We start from the raw sequence: 20,950 nt of genomic DNA on the forward strand, positions 1-20,950 counted from the left end.
GACTAAATTCTCTTGATATGTTGTTGAATAGTATTGAGTATTATTGAGCCATTGTTGAGTAGTTTCCAACAATAAAGTCGTTGACTAAATTCTGTTGATATATTGTTGAATAGTATTGAATATTATGAGCCAATGTTGAGTAGTTTTCAACAATAAAGTCGTTGACTAAATTCTCTTGACATATTGTTGAAAAAGTATTGAGTATTGAACCATTGTTGACTAGTTTCCAACAATAAAGTCGTTGACTAAATGCTGTTAACGTATTGTTGAATAACACTGAGTCACGAGCAATGTTGAGTTTCGAAGTACATGTGAAAAACACACGCACATATGTATGTGTGTGTCTTTTGCACATATATGTTGCTTTACTGATCACTTGATCACCATTGCATATATACAGGGTGTTGTTTCACGTTACTTGAACCATAGACGTATATACATGTGTTTCAGCCAACTTTACTCAGAGATAAAAAATATGCCGATGCACCATAAGACGATGCGACCAAATGCATGTTGCTCACTCTTGCACGTGTCACGCTATTCTTGTGTTTTTCCTAAGTACTTATTTAGTGAAGAAAATTAGCCATTCTGAATGAACAAAGTTAGGCGAAAAATTCCAATTAAAAAGTTCTAGAGCACTTTGCAAAACGTCCGATTAGGCAATTTCTAACTTTCTATCTATTAAGTGTTAGTGTTTTTCAGCTTACTACGGATGCCCGAGAAATACAAAAAATATCACTTGACATACCCGCTTGCGCGCTGTGCTTGCAGCGCTCCCAAACGAGCATACCATCGAGCAGGGTGTGTTGCCGCTTAAAAGGCGACAGGGCAGTGACGAAGGCGTTGGCTGTGGTATTGACGCCAGCGACGTGCTTCCCTCGCTGCGGTTCATGATGGCGATAAGCAGACGGGTGTTCACACCGGTTAAATGGTATGTTTTCGTTTGTGCGCAGAAGGCTTAGGAGCCGTGCAATCACGACTCGCAGGCGGGCATGTCACGTGGTGCTTTTTGTATTTCGCGAGCATCCGCAGTAAGCTGGAAAACACTAATACTTAACAGATAAAAAGACAGAAACTGTTTATTCCGACGTGTTGCCAACTGCTCCGCAACTTTCTAATTGGAATTTCTTCGCAACTTCCTTGCTTCAGAAGTTGGTTAATTATCCTTGACTAATTAGCCAATTAGGCAATATATAGAAATAGCGCGACACGCTACATACCAAAGGGAGCAACATGCATTTAGTCGCGTCGTCATAGAGGGCATAGAGTTTACACTCGGCCTAAAGTTAGCAGAAACACCCTGCATATATATATATATATATATATATATATATATATATATATATATAGTTTGAGAAGACAAACGTCGCTACAAGCAGTGATAAACAACTGATGATTGGACGCATCCTGCATTTCTATCGGCGTCCATTATAAGGGGCCAGTGCCCTGGCTGAGTGTTAGGAAACGGCATTGCATGCCTCCATGTTAAATATGGTCAAGGTGGCGGGGAACGTTAACAAAATTCAAGTCTGGGGTTTGACGGGCCAAACCACGCTTTGATTATGAGCCGCACCGTAGTAAGAAACTCCATATTTATTTTGACCATCTGGGGTCCTTTAACCTGCACCAAATTTGGTGCAGGTTAAACGCACAGTACGCGGGCGTTTTTGCATTTCAGCCCCATCGAAATGCAGCCGCCGCCGCCGGCATTAGATTCCAAGCACTCGGGTTAGTAGCGCAACACCTCAGCCGCTATGCCACCACGGCGGGTGCGGCGGAGAAAGGAGTGAACATCGTTTTTACAGAGTAATTTAGCTTAGATGTTACCCGTTAGCGCGCTACAGAACGAAACGAAAAGCTTGGCGGATATGTACAACATGGTGCTCATATTTCACATGGAGGCCAAATTCTTTTCTGTGACCTAGACGGGGTGCTGGCGAATGTGTTGGGAATCTGCTCGGCCACCAAGCACAACCGGCGCTGCTATACGTTCTCGGTGACAACTCGCACAGCGCAGAAGCACACGCACAAATGTTTAAAGAATGGGACGACAGACCGCCTGCAGTTTGCCATGACGTCGAAATAAGAAGCACAAACAGCGACGTTTCTGTACTTTTCTGGTCAATAGTTCAGTTCGCATGGTTGCGGCACGCATTACTTTTTTTTTTAAATACAAACGACGAAAACTGTGCGCGCAAACATTAGCACGGCGTTTGCGACGTTTGAATTTGGCGCCTTTTCCCGCGCATGCCATTAGCTCCGGCCGGTGAACTGCGTTACTGCGCCAAAGAAAGTAGTTCATCAAAGAAGTGAAGCAAAAAACTTTTATACACTTCCAAAGCGCTACAATATTTCTGTAATAACATGACATCACAGAATTTGTTATCAAATGGTACAATTTATGATAATATAAGCGTGTATTTGTATGAGTGTACATGTATGATTGCGCGTTTGCGCTGTTGAGGCTTGTAGCATTCCGGCGTGATCGTGCATGCCGGTGGTGTGAAAACTTCCTGCGTTTTCTGCGTTCTTTGTGTGCTTCGCTGTGACATCTTTGGAATGTTCCTGCGTGTTGCTCGCTTTTTATGGGCTTGTTGCCTCGAAGATCGCCATGATCGCCTCCGACTCAGCGACATCAAAGGTGAGTTAGTGTTTCGAATTCCCCTCGCGGACGAACAAGGGGAATTTCAGCGCCTGTGCGTGTTTTCCGTGCGCCTCTTTTCTAGTTTTCATTCCTAGCACTATCCTTCAGTTGCCAGAATTGGTTGTACAGCACTAGATTCGTGGTATATAACATGGAGCTTTGTCCTGGTTTAACTTTACACTCCGCTTGTGGTGACGTAAGGCAGCTATATGGTGCCAGCTAAACAGGGCATGTTGTACACCATGATTTCTGATACGGTATTCGAGCACCGATTGCGTTAGCCTTATTAATGAGCGCAAAACAATGCGACGTGAAACCATCCGATCTGTACTGTAATCGGAAGATATTTCGTTTGCGCCACGCTAGTACAAGACGTGGGAGCGAGCTTGTAGCGGCGTGGGGCGGTGGGATCGGCGAAAGTGTATTCTGTTGCGCTGAATTCCCTTCAGGAACGAGTGACTAGGCTGCTATCTGACACGCCGTGCGGCCGATGTTCGCGCGATCGGAAAACACAGAGGAGGCTGTCGCGCAATAATAATAAAGAATTTGAAGGGTGTACATGTGATTCTATGCGATACGTGAGATACAATAGAGGGGGATGCCACAGAGTGCTGCGAAATCATCGAGTTATACGCCTTGCTAACCGCGTGTGTTTTGTTTTCCACCAGTTCGCGCGCATTCAGCTTTCTTTTTTCATCTTCGTTCGACGCCATCGAGTGCTTCGCCCCAAACGGCTTCGCGTAGGCGCTCTTAGCATTCACGGAAAGGCAGATTTCATGGCACTCCAGGTCCTACAACATTCAAAATAACGTATTTTCGTGAAATTGCAGCTTTTCGCACTTCAGTAAGTGATTGATTTAACAAAATTTTAAAATCAGTAGAGGAACGAGATGCCTGGCATATCTGCTTTGTCGTCCCACTGGGTTTCGAGGCGGCATGTATACGTTATCGGCAACATAAACATCAATAATTAGCATTGTTTCTTGTGACCATAGAAGTAGCTAGTTATGTCGAAAAGCTATTTTTGCTTTGAATCCGAGCACTAAATAGTGAACAGATTGAAAGGGGAGCGCATAGTTGTGAACTAAATGACAACGCTTTGCCACAAGCTTGGAATAATGCATTGTCGAAAGAGCAGTTCTGTGAAATTCTTTCTTTGAGAGTAAGCAAAACTTCAGTAGCATCAGGTAGACGGGGAGTAAAAGAATGCAACACTGTGGTTTTATATGAAGGAGCATCCTTTAATATGTGGCCGTAACAGTTCAGTAGATGCATGGAAATAATTTTTAAAATAATAGAGGAATGTGAAATAAATTATTTGACAAGCTCACACTGCCATTGGCAAGAGCGGTCACACTTTAGTGTATTCAATGACTAGTCATTTGTATCCGTCTATTTATGTCAGCCTAATGGTCCATGTAGCTCTTTTGATTGTTGATTTTGCTGCATTGTGGCTTCACATTTTAATACTGACATCTTTTTTCAGATTCAAAATGAGCTGAGAGACACCCAAGCTGGAATGCTAAAGGTGAATTCTTTGGCCATCCATTCTGTAACGTCACCATGATCAAATACAGTGATGCGTTGAAAATAAAATGTATTGCAGGAAGCAGAAAAAACAACATTGCTGATGCAACTGCAAGGCATTTGCTCCAGTGATCAATTGGTGCAGAGTGCCTTCATTAGGAGACATGGTGCCTTTAAGCACTCAGCTGAAAGACTGCAACTGCACCGGGACTGGGAGTGAATTTCAGTGTCACTTGGGAACATATTAAAGATAGAATGTGCCTTCTTCAGGGTATATGCCTGATATGGGAGGGGTGTTCAGAAACAGTGTGGACATTAGTGGTCTACGTGAGTGCACATCTTCCTAGTTTTACCTATGTCATGCAGCAGTGCACTGCTAGAGGTATCAAACCAGAGTAGCAGCACCCTTTGAGAAAGTTGGCTGAAGAACGAGCAGTGATCAAAGCTTTCTGCAATTCAAGGGCCAAATTCCAGAAAGATTGATGCCGAGCTGGACGGTGTGAAGTGCCGGTCACCACATACTGTAGCCAGCATGGCATGAATCTCCTTGGAATTATGCCTCGTTAGGATACAGAAATTGCATCACTGCTCATAAAAAAAAAATTGGAAATTGGGAGGTTGAGGGGAAGTGGCAGGGCTCCCCTCTGGAGTAGCCAGTGCATGCCCATTGCTATACTGATAATCCTACCTCAAAGGGACACTAAAGTGAAAAATTATTTCTTCTGCATCAGTAAATTACCGTTCTACAACACCAAAAACACCTCTCTTACAACGCTACGACGTATGGTCAGCCAGAAAAAGCGCAAGAACGAAATACGGGTTGCGACGCCTACTTGAGTTCCCGCACCTGGGGGCTGTGACGTCTTGGATTTTGATGGCGTCTTCTAGGGCCTACTAATTGTATATAGCGGTACAGATTGACTACAATGTGTTCTAAAGGAACCAAATTTTAAGCATGGCAAGTTTCGGGAACCTTTATTCAGCCAACGTGGCCCAAATGCGAAAACATACTTTGGAATCCCTAACGTTACGCTGACGTACCGGTGCTGGGGTTTCGGCGTGAAATTCAAATACTAATACTTGGACCTTCTTTTTCTCAACTAATAATCAAACTATTTTTTTGAAATGACTGCCTGCAGGGTTCTCAAATAATGCTTCATTAGTCTAAACTGATTTATTGTTTCGCTTTAGTGTCCCTTTAATGAGAACCAGTGATGCATGTTAACCTATTACGCAGCTAAGTGCATTCCTTGTTTTGTATTAAGGGGACACTAATGACACCTTAAATGAATTTAACATAAAGCATCGTTTTAAATATCTACTTCTGTAAATTTCTTGGTAATTGCTTGATTATTAGAGAAAATAAAGCTCGACATTCAATTTTCTGAGTATCGCCCCAAAATCTTCGTGCTGACATCTCATTGTCACATCGTGGATTTCAAGTATTTTTACAAACTTGGGTTGTATTGTTTCAGTAAAAGTTCCTGACGGTTCTTATTTTAAGTTTTTGGAACACAATGAAGAACATCTTTATTTGTAAAAAAAAATTGCTGCACCTGAACAGACATCAAAATCCATGACGTCACAGCAAGCGGGTGTGGTAACTTCAAGGCAGCACTGCCACCAATCTTTCCTCTTGCTGCTTTTACAATTTACTCACCCTCTTGTCATGGTACGAGTGAATCTCTTGAATTGTAGGAAGGTCATTTACAGATACATCTAAAATAATTTTTCTCTTTAGTACTTTCTTGCCATAGTTGCTTAGGGGTGTTGGCACAGCGCCACTAAGCACAAGGTCACATGATCAAACAACCGCATTGTGATGGAGGTGAAATACAAAACTGCCCATGTACCTTGCAGCCTGATTTGGTAAAAATTAATCCAGAGTTCCCCACTATGGCGTGCTTAAAGCCTGTTTCACATGCAAGCGAAAATGCTTGCAAATCCTGCCGCCGCGCCGCAGAAATCAGTTTCAAGCGGCGGTGGGAGCGGAAAGGTTCGGGCAAGTAGGAATTTCATCGCAGCGGCAGAGCGGCAGCACTGCTTCCGAACGGCCCACCTCGACACGTGACCAGCGGAGGATTAGTGTTGGAAAGCCTGCGCATAGGACGATGTTTATTTACTTGGTACACGTGGTACAGGCAACATGCCAAGAGAGCTTTTCAACGAATTGTTAAATTGCTAAGCGCAGGATATGTATTTATAAAATAAAAATTTGAGAGGCAGGGACAAAGCTATGTTTATGTTGGTAGTCGCAAACTACCGAAACTGGCTGAAAGTCCAGTGTTTTATGCCAGCAACATTGCTATTCGCAGCAGCGGAAAATGCGCGGCGGCAATGCATATGAAACGAAACTTTGCGATAAGCTTTGCAGCGCCGCGTCGCTGTTCGCTCCATTCGCTGAATCGCTTGCATGTGAAACAAGCTTAAACATCAGATTGTTGTTTTGGCACTTAAAACGCCAAAATTTAATTAATTTAATTTTACTTTGGTGCTCCTTTAAGCGGTAGAATTCATGATCTCTGCAAAAACTCATGCTAAAAGTATTTTCCGTAAAGATTAAATAAACAGTAGATATAAGTGTCTATTTATATTTTGAATTCTGTGATACGTGATGACTATTAGTGGTACAACGAGACAGAATTGTAATACAATGTGTGACGGCACGATGATGCACATCGAGGAAATGACCGAGTCTCCCTAGAGGTCCTTGACATGGACATCAACTGACTGTCCACAAACTTCTGAGTTCACTCCGTGATCTTGTGCAGCCTGTGCTTTGCGAGTAGATTAATTTAATTGAGGTTTAATTTAATTAATTTAATTTACTGTCCTTGCGGCTTATGTACATTTCATACAGTGGAGTGGAATGTCGCATTACTTCTGGAGCACAGCAAGCGAACGTGATGTGTAGTGGTAATCTTAGTAATGATCGACAATCATGTCCCACTTCGAGCTCCTAATGCTGCTTGCCAACACAAGCAGCAAGCAGCAGCATCTGCTCAAGATAGCGTGAAAGAGATTCATTGAAAAGTGGCATATGCCCAGGGTCGCATACCCAGTCACCCAAGCTGTTCCAACGGTTGGTATTGAACTCTTCCCTCAACATAGCAGCCCAATCTCCCCATTAGACCATGGCTACATATTCACACAAATGGATGGGACAATCGAGACAAACACCTGAAAATATGAAGTATCCCAAGAATGGTAATCACAATAAATAGTACTAGATGTGCATTAGCGCAAGCTCTTGGGCCAGTTGGTGCATGATGAACTTGAAAAAGGGGGGTACCAGCAAAACAAAGGACGCGCACACATGGAAAAGGCGTTAGACAGGGAAGAACGCTGGTCTGTCCCAATGTCCGTCCATGTCTAATGCCGTTTCCTTGTGTGCGTGTCATTTGTGTTTCGCTGGTGCTCCCCTTTTTCAAGCACTAGATGTTTGGATACTTTGGTTTATTTTTCTTGTTTGTGCTGGATTGTTTTTCTGAAACATGGGGCATCTAGACAGCATCAGAAGCTTGTAAGAAGTCAAGTTTAGCATTTTAGATTTGCAACAGGTACTTTTGTAATTGATTTGCAGTAGGGCTGTTGTGTGAATGTACTTGAAAGGCTTAAAACTGTTTTGCTAACATTTACTTAAACATGCAGGTTCACATACGCTGTAAGAGTGCACATTGAGAAGGTTATCCTGGCCCAGCTTACCATGGCCTGCCATGGTAGACCAGGAAAGTTTGCAAGGGCCTTGCTTCACCATGTGTTCACAGAGGAGGAGCTCATGGGCCATTTGGGCTTTGGAAATAACACCAAGGGGCAACAGAGGCTCTTGACCCCATCAGGGTCAGTGCTGTTATAGGCAAGTACCATATACCCTTTCCGGTTGCATTTTTACATTCACATTTCTTTTCTAAATTTATGAACTTGCCATTGGCGTAACAAACGACTTTCATGTAGCCTGTGTGTGCAGTTGTGTGCTACAATAGCCTACCATTTGGAATGACTGTTCATATGATCTTGAGTGCCTAATGCCGCCATACTCAAATGCTTCCAAATTTAAAAGCTGCCTTCACTGCCGAAAGTTTTTAGCATCTCCACCAAGTAAAATGAGCTGCACCAAGCAAAATGAGCTGCAAAGCTCACACGTCACTCCATCTTATCGTAAAATGGCTGTCATGTTCACGAACGTTCGCAGCTACTTACCAAAGAAGGAAGCTGTGGAAGCGCTTCTTGATGATAATTGCTCGGATATTGCGGTCTTTACCGAGTCGTGGCTTACCGCAGATATCCAGGACAGTGAGCTGCTCGAGACTAGTAGAACGTTTAGTGTCTACAGACTTGACAGAGCTGGCCGAAGAGGAGGTGGTGTCCTGATTCTCGTTAAATCAACGGTAGTCTCACACTTGGTACCCGTCCAATGCAGCCTTGAACTACTATGTATTAACCTGTCCCTTAAATTTGGTAACACCTTGCTTATCGCCTGCTACCGTCCGCCAGATTTAGATTGCTCTTTTGTTGATGAGCTGTATTCTGTCCTTTTCCACCTCCAAACCCGCTTTCCGCGTGCGAACTTGGTACTATGCGGAGACTTAAATTATCCGGATATAGACTGGGAACTGTTATCAGCATCTTCTCGTCAGTCGAAGCAATTTATTGACTTAATTCTCACCTTTAATCTGTTCCAGTCTGTTAGAATCCCAACCCGTGGTACCAACATCCTTGATCTAGTATTTGTCTCAAAACCTGAGTTATGTCAGTCTCTCTCGTGTGCTAGGAGTGGCCTTAGTGACCACAAACTACTATTTTTCGATTTGGCTATTCCCATTCCCACTCGTAAGCCATCTTTAAAATATATTCGCGACTACAACAAAGCCGACTATGCGCAAATTAACCTTGAACTAGAGGCGTTTCTTTCTCACTTTAGTAAAAGTGCTCACAACCGAACCGTTAACAGTAACTGGTTACTTTACAAGCAAAAAATACTTTCGCTCATGGAAACATATGTCCCGCTGATCTGTATTCGCGGAGATGCTGATAAGCACTGGTTTTCTAACGGCCTTCGACGGTTGTTAAGGAAAAAAAAACGACTTTTTCGGGCTGCCAAAAATTCTGCCTCTGCTTCAAAATGGGACAAGTACTTTGAATGCCTCCGGGGTTATACAAATCTTTTGAGGCATTCCAAAAAGAAATTTTTCCATAAAGACTTGCAAAACATTATTCGGAATAACCCTAAAAAGTTCTGGAACATCCTGTTGCCAAACCGAAACTCGCCTCAAAATATAATCTTGCACGACCAAGATGGCTCGCACGTCGCCGCAGAAGACTGCGCAGATGTCATGAACACTTACTTTTCTTCAGTTTTTACACGAGAACCAGTGCTAAACGTACCCAGCTATCCCAGTCATAATTTCAGCCAGATGCCTCCAATTTCCATTTCAGTCGAAGGCATAGCTAAACTCATTGATAACTTGAAGCCATCAAGCGCTCCCGGGCCGGATGACATAACTACCAAGATACTAAAAGGTACAAGAGATATTTCATGCCAGATATTACAAATAATTTTCAGTCAATCACTTTCAAGTTCAGCAATTCCAAATGACTGGACAATAAGTAAGGTTGTCCCGGTTTTCAAGGCTGGTGACCGCTCTGATCCATCAAACTATCGACCAATTTCATTAACATGTATTGCTTGTAAAATGCTCGAACACATCGTATACTCACAAGTCTCCTCTCACCTGGACAGGAACTCCTTCTTTTTTACCAAACAACATGGATTCCGCTCTGGATTTTCGTGCGATACCCAGCTTTTCGAGTTTACTACCGACCTTCACCTGAACTTAGATTCATCTTTTCAAACTGATGTCATCTACCTGGATTTCTCTAAGGCCTTTGACCGGGTTCCACATCAACGTCTTATTGCTAAACTCTCCTCTCTCTCTCTAGATCCCTTAATATTGTCATGGATTTCTTGCTTCCTCTCAGACCGCACCCAGTTTACTGTTATCGGCAACCACCGCTCCAAAACCTCCAAAGTCATTTCAGGCGTACCGCAAGGCTCTGTCCTTGGACCACTCTTATTTTTAGTCTTTATCAACGACCTTCCTACAAATATCTCCTCCACAATTCGCCTTTTCGCTGACGATTGCGTTCTTTATCGTCGCATAACTACCACCTCTGACCAGAGACTCCTCCAGAAAGACCTTGATATAATAGAAACTTGGTGCACTACCTGGCTGATGAATCTAAACATATCCAAATGCAAGAGCATGCAAGTATCTCGAAAGCTTTCCACCTTTAACTTTTCATACTCGTTAAACTCCACTGCCATATCACGTGTTGAATCGTACCGATACTTAGGTGTTGTTATCACTGACAAACTCAACTGGTTTGAACACATCACGAAATTAGTGGCAGAGACATCCAAAACACTTGGTTTCATTAAGCGTGCCCTTTCTTTATCCCCCAGTTATATCAGAAAACTCGCCTATGAGGCGTACGTTAGGCCGAAACTTGAATATGCCAGCTCAATATGGAGTCCTCACCAACAATATCTAATCGAATCACTCGAAAGCATTCAGAATCGGGCTGCTCGTTTCATCGTTTCCGAATATAATAGACGGGTTAGCATTAGTGCCATTAAATCATCCATTAATCTTGAATCGTTAGCTCATCGAAGGAAAATTTCACGGCTATGCCTGTTTCAAAATCTATACTATAATCGCCCTGACCTGAGAACCACCCTTTTAGTGCCACCCATACGGACATCACGACGTCTTTTCAATTCTATGAGTGTACAACGCATAACTGGTTCGACAAACACATTTAATAAGTCTTTCTTACCATTGGCGATTGAAGAATGGAACTCGATTCCAGAACCATTAGTAAATGAACGTGACAACTCAAAATTCAGGCAGCTCATATCGGCTCACTTTGCCAAATAATCTCATAATCGGTAAACATTTCCTGCTTTTCTCATATATCCAACGCGTACTTCACTTTGTGGTTCTTCCTTAAGATGGGACATAACATATATGTCACATTTTCTGCTTTGACTTGTGTGTATATATATGTATATGGAATTGCATTTTTGTATTGAATTGAATATTGTATTGAATTGAATTTTATATTGAATTGTATTGCAACCTTTTTATTCAATTGCAAACATATGCGGAGCTCAACTGCTTGCGTGTTCTTTGCGTCTTTACCTTCAACCACGGTTCCATAACAATGTATAACGTTACTTTGCCTGTCTGTCTTTTTATTTCGCTTTATAATTATATGACCACGTGAATACTTCTCTTGTTAACCCCCCCCCCTTATGTAATGCCCAATAGGGCCCTTAAGGGATAATAAATGATGATGATGATGATTTGTGCATTAGCAGTGCTACTTGGCTGTCATTGCAAGGAATAGTTGTCTGTGAAGCACGCTCCAAATCTGTTGGCATGGAGGACATGGTTAAGTAGCCTGAAAGTGTTAATACACGAATTGCGGAGAAGCTATGCTCAAGTGTGGTTATTGCTCAGCTCGAGCAGGAGCACGTTCACCAAATTGCAGAGATCAAAACAAAACAGCTCTCCATGTTCTGAGATGTGAAACAGTAGTTTCACCAATTTTAACAGACCACATCAAATCAAAGTTGCTCCTATCTTGAAGCAGGTCCATGTGATCCGAGACAGCAACCTTTCAGCGGAGGGAACCTGAGTGTTGTGGCAATTTTCTTTTGGTAGTTTCAATCAAAGAAACAACAGGGACAGAGTTGCCAGCTTCACAGTCAACAGTACTATGTTTAGTGGATGCTTACTTATTCTAAGCACCTAACCTATGACTCGTATTTATTAACATGCACTGTATCACTTTGTATTCTAAGATAAGAAAAAAATATTTAAGTGGCTTTTCCTCATATACTTCAATAAATGGAGAATAGGCTCTTGGGGCCTAATGTATAAAGCTTCTTACAGACCATCGGACATGTCCACTACTCCCATTCTGAAATTGTTAGAATTGTTTCCTGCTTCCTTACTTCACCTACCTGTTAACATGGTTATGAACCATTGCCAAGTAGATTATGGGCTTAAATTTATCAAAAAGATGAATGGGCTTTTCGGTCGCTCTTGTTTAGCCCGTTGAGGATCACATTTTGGGGAAGAAATATGCCTCTAATTTAGGAGTTATATATCTTTTGTAGTGTGCACATACTCAAAACTTTCGACTTGAATAGTGTCCTATTCAATTTAGTCTTTAATGGTCACTATTTGTAAATGTGAGTATTATTCTAATATTTCGAAACACCAATAAAACATGAGATTTGAGCCAAAGTACGGTAAATTTTCGCCTCCAATAACATAGTATAGACGTAAAACGTAAGAACTTGTAAGAATAGCAGACCAGGCTACGTTACTAAAGTAGCTGTACTTTAGAGGCTGTACAGCAATCATTCATGCTTACTGAAGAGTCCTGTGCATGTGAAGAAACTTTTTGCTGCTCCATTTGTGCCTTTAATAAACAGCTCTTCATAACATCACAATGACAGAAACTTGCTAACTTTAAGAATACTAGTATGTGAACCTCATCTTACATTAATTGTGATATCAGCTGTTCATTATTCAGAAGCTATCCAATATTTGATTTGCTTCTGGCATTATTCGGTTCAGTCTCAAAAATCACTTTTCGCGCATCCTTAATATTGTTATTGCAGATTTAAGTTCTTCAGGGCGACTTTCCGAGAAAATAAACTGGTAAATAATTTTTTAAAATAACAATAAAGTGGCAATACCATTTCAGTATTTGCAGTTTTACATGTTTTATTTTTTTATGCAGGATAAAGCAGCATAATTTTTTCTGTAATGAAACTTACGGAAACTTGTGGCAGCACTCCCAAATTAGTGCAATGACAGGCACCAAGGAGCTAAGTGAAAAATCAGTTTGGGAGAAACCCAAGGAGCGACAGCACTATAAGAATATTTTCTAGAAGTCTCAGAAGGTTGCAGCACCTCCAGTGGGAGGCTAGGCAACACTTTGTTCTGAAAAGGCAAATTTTTTCAGAACGTTCCATCACAGCGACAGATGTATGGCAGTGAACCCTAAAAGGGTTAAAGAAGTCAGTCCTATGGCATATGGCTCTTAAAAGACAGCATTTCTTTGTATCTGTCACATTCTGCATGTGTCATGCTAAGCAGTTTGGCGCACAACTACACGGAATCCTCATTATAACAGTAATTCAGTCGTTGAGGAAGAAAACATACTTCGCTGTAAGCAGTGTCTTCTTTAATGTGGAAAGTCCTAAGTCATTGTAAGGCGAGAAGTACGTTCCGATTGCATGTGAACTCAGGAAACCTAACATCAAATGAAGCTACACTCAATTATAGTGACATGACACTATTGTATTTGGAGCATGGAAAAGCACAGTGAAGTGCTGCACATTTTAATTATGAAACTTACAAGAAATAATTTTAGTTGTCAGTTCAGGTTTATTTATGAACGACATGAATTTTTTTCACCATTTTGTTTATCAGCAAGCAAAGTTCACATCTTTGACATTGAAGATATTTATAAAGTTATATTGCAACAGTGTTTTGTTCCTCTTTGCCCTTTCCTGCATTTGACACTTAGTGGAGTCCTGTGCCACACTAAATAAATTTAAATGGTCATGCTGTAAAGCTGTACCCATGGAAAATTGGAATAAAGCAACACAAATACATAAATCAATTTCATTGTAACAAGGGCATATTGCATGCCATTCTTTTGCATGTGGAAGTTGCTTTTTAAAACTTGTTCTGGCTTGTTTTTGCAGGCTTCACGTGTCGCAAATTTCCTGGTACCAACATGCCCTATGTAAAGAACTCTGGCCTCGCTTCTCACATGGGACCCTGCCCCTGAAGCAACTGCCCCTGCCCCTTCACCTCTGAAGAGCCCAAGTTGGACAGCTCAAACCAAAACACAAGTGTTGTGCTTTTGTAACTCTCGACATTTTTGTTTTATGTTAGTCTCCTGAAGGGCCCAATTTGGATTTCTCAAATGAGCATACAAATGTTGTGCATTCCTATGCCTTGACATTTTTATGTTAATTTTATTTATGTTAATTATGCTATTCTCCTGAGTAGCCCACATTGGATTGCTCAATCCAGAATACAAGTGCTGTGCTTTGTTATAGTTCACTACATTTTTATGTTAGTTTTTGATATGGTTCCAGAAAGGATAGTGTTTCCTTATTAATATATTTTTTAAGTAGCTTAAGTCATTTCATGCCAAACCACCCAACAATTTTCTCAAGAACTGTTCCATTATGGCAAACCATTTCAAGTTTGCTTGATTTCGAGTAGGTACGAGAAAATTTTTGAGAAAATTTGCTTTCATACATACTCTTAAGTAATTCCAGGGCAACCAACCAGTGTTTTTTTGGCCATCACAGATATAGTTGAAGCTCCGAACTCTTGCTCCCCATTTATTTTCCTTCAGAAAAATTTTTTTGAATTTTGGCAGAAATTTATTCTTGCCCAGCTAAGCTAGAAGCCACTGATACACGTTTCTTCTGAAAGGGAAATTGTATGATCCAGATATTCAGGTGGTGTTCATGTCAAGAGACTGAAGTGGTGTGACTGCCAAAATTTGCAAAGTTTGAATTTTCTTCTAACGTAGAGAAATACAGAAGGCACAAAATGAATATAAAATCAGACTGGTTGACTTGGGATAGCAGCAAAATATTTCAAGCCTTGGAGGTTCAGTTGATAAGCTAAAAAAACTGTAACGTTGAAATTTTTTGCAAGCTTCGTGTTGAAGGTAAAAAAATTAGCTTTGGTGGTTGGCACAAAAGTATGTCACCCATCATTACACAGCCGTACATGTCTGCTATGCATGTGACATGAAACGAAAAGTGATTATTCTTTAAGTGCGATAAGGTAATTTTTATAATGTCCCTTTGTGGATCACACATACAGCATAAATATATGAAGCCGTCATCTAGCAAGGAAAGGTTGTTAATATATTAGCCACAAGAACTACTCAACAAACTGACTTGCCTTTTTTATCATTACGAAGGCAGGTGACGTCAAGCGCTGCTGCTGCAGTCTCAGCTCGTATTTTTTTAACATGAACGCAAAAAGTGGTCGCCAATGGTGTCTGACCACATCAGACTGAACATGGCACATATGACTTTCATAGATGAGCATGTTCCAGCTCTGAAACAGTGGTAGCAAACAACACCACAAGAATTTGTTCATACTCATGTAGGTTTTCAGTCTTAATTATGAAGGTGTTTTCTACTTGCATCATCATTGGGCTTCAGTGCCTGCTCCCTCTATGTTGCATTGCAATGCGACATGCCCTTTAGGATGCTTTGTATGAACAATATCAGTGCTCTTTATAGATGTACTGTCTACATAATAGCTGATATTTCTTTTTCTAAACTGCATGAAACATATCTTTTAGCACTGCAGGATTCCCTCACATATTTATTACGTACGAGGTCTGTTAGAAAAGTATTCGACCTTTTTTTGCGAACACCTGATGAATATGAAACAAGCGCGTTTTCATCAGCCGCCCTTGAACCTTTGTGCGCATGCATGAATTTTTTCCCACCTGCCAATAGCGTGAATTGCTGGGACGCAGCGTTTGAATGAGGTAGTACAGTGCTCTCGTCCGTTTTTTATCGCAAGGAAAATGGCAGAGCGACTGGAGCAGTGCTACTGCATCAAATTTTGACAGAAACTGGGCGACGGCCAAGTGGAAACCATCTGGAAGATTCAGAGTGCTTTCGGTGACTGTGCTATGAGCAGCACACAGATTATGGAGTGGTACAACCAGTTTAAAGACTGCCACACATCGGTGGAGAGCGAGCCACGCTCCAGTCGGCCATCAACATGCCGAAATGACCAGGTCATTGCCGAAGTGAACCCCATGGTGATGCGGGACCGTCGTGTAACTATCCAAGAAATTGCGGAAGAGGTGGGCATCAGCACATTTTATCCACATTCCATTATCACCGAAGATTTGGCCATGAGGAGAGTTGCGCCAAAATTCGTTCACAAGCTGCTCATGGTGGAGCAAAAGCAACTTCGTGTTGAAGTCTCGCAGACATGCTGGATTCCACAAACAGTGACCCCAACTTCATGAACACCATAATCACTTGTGACAAGTCTTGGGTGTATGTTTACGACCTGGAAACCAAATCCCAGTCGTTACAGTGGAAGCATTTCACGTCGCCAACCAAAGACCGCTAAGTGTGCAGCAACGTCAAAATGTTGCTGACTGCTTTCTTTGACTCCCGCAGTGTGGTACACCACGGATACACACCACAGGGTCAAACAATCACTAAAGACTACTACAGGGATGTCCTCCATGGCCTATGTGATGCTGTATGGAGCAAGATACCGAAGTTGTCAATAGGAAATTGGCACATCCTTCAAGACAATGTTTTTCTCGCACTTGATTCAGACTTTTTTGGCGAAAAACCAGACTCCTGTAGTTCGACAGGCTCCTTGCTCTCCTGATATCGCGGCCTGCAACTTCTGGCCGTTTCCCAAAATCAAGGGGCCATTGAAACAAGCATGATTTCAGACAAGAGAAGACATTATGGCTGCAACGACAGCTGAGCTAAAGTCCATTTGGAAAGAAGCCTTCTCGGAATGCTTCTAACAACGGCAGCACCGCTGGGAGAAGTGGCTGGATTCCCAAGGAGACTACTTTGAGGGTGATTAGGTTTCCAACACTTCAGTTATTCCAGTTTTTTTTTTCTTCAGCCAAAGGTCGGATACTCTTCTAACAGACCTCGTATTGATATTTTATGTGCAATGGCTGTATGGTTTACCTGGCCCAGACCAAACACAAACCTCGTTGCATTAGAGCATGTGTCCCTTAGCAATAAAATGCAGACCCTAACACCGCTTATCTGTCATCTGTGCATACGAAGCCAGCTTTGTCGTCTGCATTCCCGGCCAGCAAGCTGTGCGCACATCAGAGAAAAGTCTGTGCTGACAAAATTTCAAAAAGGAATTTCTCGCTTTTAAAAATGCCTTTTTTAACTTCACACATGCATAGCAGACATGTAGAGCTATCCAATAATGTATCACATTTTTTCGCCAACTACGAAGGCTGTTTTTTCCTTGAACATGAAGCTTCTTGCAAAAGATTAGCATTTTTTTTACAGGCGATCAGCTGAACCTTCAGAGCTTCATATATTTTTCTGCTATACTATGTCACTTGGGCTACCATTCTGTATTTAATTTCTGTCCTGTGAATTTTTTCTTACGAAAAAAAACTAACGGATTGCAATTTGACTCATTTTTGCCGGTGCCAAAAGCAATTGAAGTATGCAAATATTTGAAAAATTGGCTATTTTGGCAGTTGCATCACTTCACCGTATTTCCACGCACACCATTTGAAGGCCTCGATCAATACAATGTGCATTTGAAAAAAAAGTATTTGAAGCATTTGAAAAAAAATGAAAAGCTAGTGGACATTTGATGCCTCTAGCTCAGCTGAACAGGAAAACTAAACTGTCGCCTAAAATGCTACAAAATATCTGGCAGAAATAAATAAAAGTGGGTAACAAGCTTTGAACTCTAGTAAACATATGGCAATGTTTCAGATTTATGTGCGGTGTGAAAAAAAATGCTTGTCGATTCGGCATGGAATTGCATACCTGCAAGTGCATCTGTGCCATTTCCAGAGTTCAGTAAGAACGGCATTTTACATAACTTTGTAAAAATGGTTTATTGCTATCTAAAATACATGAGTAAAATTAATAGGTATAAGTCGGCTTAAATTTAATATGCAACAAAACATCTCCAGTAATGGCAATGATGTGCCTTTCATGTTTGCATAAAACCATATCTTCTGAATTCTTTCGTTATTTTTTGTGGCAGCGAATAAAATTGAAATGGAACTCGCACAAGGAGTAACTTTGCTGTATTCCAGCACATCACTAATAGCTGTCTTTGTTTCATATGAAAATCTGAAGCAGTTAATATGAATAAGTCGCTTGATATGGAATTACCTGCGCAGCAACGTTATCATGGCAGAAAACACAACTGGATCATGCAACAGCAATGCGGCATAATAAACTGCTCCCATAGGCATCACTTATTGTGATTGCCATGTTTCAAAAGTATGTAGGGTTTACTGAAATTGGCACACACCATTCAACCAACAAATAAGGATTGTACAGTGATCCTTTTTCAGTTTTACAGATATTTAAGTTGTCTGCCAGGTAGCATAACTCTTGTTCTTGAGCTGGATTATTCAGAGGTGGACATTACTAGCACAAGAAATGGAAACATTAAACTGATTGTCATAAATTTATTAATTCACTTATAACATCACAGCAAATATTTCAGTTTGCAAATTGTACCCAGTGAGTTTGCAAGACATTCACTTGAAATTTATTTCCAGGATGACACCAGTTTCGATATTTTTCCATAAATGTGAGAGAAATACATGGGCATTCCGGTTACTTTTGTGCTTCGATGCATAGCAGTGCATTTCTACAGCCAGTTTGATGGCATGTGTCTCGTTACTAGTGTCATTCTGGAAATTCATTCTAAGTGCATACACCTTGTAAAATTACCGGCTACAATTCGTAAAAACTTTATTAGGAACTGAGTTTTTGTTAATCAGCTGACTATGGTGTCTTGTTTCTCATGCAAGTAATGTTTGGCACTCTGTATCTAGAATTATGTTAGCTGCAACAGTCAGTCTTCAATAAGTTCCATGAAACTTAAAGATAACCACCCTGCATATCAGGTCTCAGTTGAGTGCTGTGGGCACAAGCAAATTGTGCCATGGTTATAGTACCACTGGCTACCTAATAGAGAAAGCAAGTACCTTTTTTGAGTGTTCTTATTTACAGTCATGTCAGTCTGCTTGTACATTTATTTATTTAGGCATTTATTTTTTAAATTTTATTTCTTTTGGGAAATGTGTTTTACTTGAGAGCCACACTGACTACATCTTCAGTATTCAATTTTGTTATGGTGTCAAGCTGCAGGAAGTTTGTACTGTGCGATAGTTTTTAAGAAGTTTCTGATCTCAAACTACAAATGGTTGTACATTTACACAGATGTTTGGTTACAAATAAACAGTTCACCTAGAAAAATGGTTTTTGTCTGCATCAGTTCAGCACTCTTGATTTTTCGGAGGACCATTCACTCTGACAATTGAAAAAAGTGGCATAACAGTACTGCTAGCAGTTTTACAATATGGTTTATTACAGGCAATCTAGGAGCATGCTTTTGAGCCCAGGGTGACAGAGGTCTGTGGTACAAAATGCCTGTATTTAAATTTTATCCTTATCCTCTCACAGCAGACATGCCACCGTGACATCAAAGGTAATTATATGCAACATAGCTCAGCAGTATTTTAAGGCAAGTGCAGGTTTAAACTGCTAAATACCCAGTGGGGCATAAAGGGCTTTCAACGTAATTTGTGTTGATGTTCAACAGATCTGCAACAATGCTTCCATGGGCTTTCAATATTGACGAACTACACATTTCAACAATACCTCCATGGGCTTTCAATTTTTCGGCTCAACACATCTGCAACAATGCTTCAATGGGCTGTCAACATTGACAAACAACACATTTCAACGATACCTCAATGGGCTTTCAATTTTGAGGCTCAACACATTTGCAACAATGCTTCAATGGGCTGTCAACATTGACAAACAACACATTTCAACAATACCTCAATGGGCTTTCAATTTTGAGCTTCAACAATGCTTCAATGGGCTTTCAACATTGACAAACTACACATTTCAACAATACCTCAATGGGCTTTCAACATTGACAAACAACACATCTTCAACACTGCTTCAATGGGCTTTCAAGAGTGAAATACACCATAGTTTCAACGATATGCCAACGATCTTTCAAATTGAGAGGCCACAATGATGTTTCGACAAAATGTCGCGGGCCAATTATCAACACTTGTCAACAATTTCCTCAATGATGTTTCAACAATTCGCCAATGATCTTTCAAGGTCATTTGTTGACGTTGACCAATGATATTTCAATAACCTTTCAACAATTGTTTTTGTAAGGGTATCCAACAAAGCTTAATTTCGTGTCCTTGTGTTTGAGCGGTTATTACGTTATGGATTATATTTCCTATTAAAGGTTCCCTTACGTTTCGGGCTTTCAGTGCTGTGATTGCACTTAGCGAGTTCGTGTAGATAATGCTGTTTTGAATGTTCATCTCGACTATTTTTGATACAGCCACCGAAATGGCATGACATTCAGCTGAGAAAATTGACGCGCACTGAGGCAACCTGACTACCTTTTCCCATTTATCTTGCACTACAGCACTTGCGACGTAAAATGATGTTTTAGAACCGTCAGTATAAAATGCTGTGTGTTCTTTGTACTTTTTGTCTAGCGCCAAAAATTCTTGTATTATAAGTTCACGTGGAGTTTGCTTTTTATAAAATTGTGTCAGTGTGTAGTCACCTACACTGGGAAAGGTGTGCCAAGGTGGTAGTGGTTCGGGTCTCTGGGCAACATCAGGCAGTCTGTCTAGAATACCTAAATCCTGGCAAATTTCTTCAAATCTGAGAATAAGGGGTCTCGTCGCATTCGTTTGTTGTTAAAAAGCTGCTCAGACGGGCACTTCGTAACTATGGTGTAGCAGAGATGTTTTGGTAGTGAACGGGTTTTTAGGACATATGTACATATGAGCATGGCTCTTCTATCTGCGAGGGCCGGTTCGTTACATTCGACATATAGACTGCTTATGGGTGATGTCCTGTATGCCCCACTTGCAAGACGCAGACCTGAGTTATGAACTGGATCT

The 20,950-nt window shown here is 41.1% G+C and overlaps 1 protein-coding gene and 1 long non-coding RNA gene across 2 annotated transcripts in view; one reads left to right on the plus strand and one right to left on the minus strand.

Moving 5' to 3' along the window:
* Gat (GABA transporter) overlaps nucleotides 1-20,950 on the minus strand; it is a 552,429-nt gene that overhangs the window by 503,127 nt on the left and 28,352 nt on the right. The window lies entirely within an intron of this gene.
* On the plus strand, nucleotides 2,504-19,259 carry LOC135902236 (uncharacterized). The gene is made up of 4 exons (XR_010564454.2): nucleotides 2,504-2,641; nucleotides 4,131-4,172; nucleotides 7,823-8,027; nucleotides 13,962-19,259. It is a non-coding gene; the product is annotated as an uncharacterized lncRNA (long non-coding RNA).

This window comes from Dermacentor albipictus, chromosome 6 (genome assembly GCF_038994185.2).
Source record: "Dermacentor albipictus isolate Rhodes 1998 colony chromosome 6, USDA_Dalb.pri_finalv2, whole genome shotgun sequence".
Lineage (NCBI taxonomy): Eukaryota > Metazoa > Arthropoda > Arachnida > Ixodida > Ixodidae > Dermacentor > Dermacentor albipictus.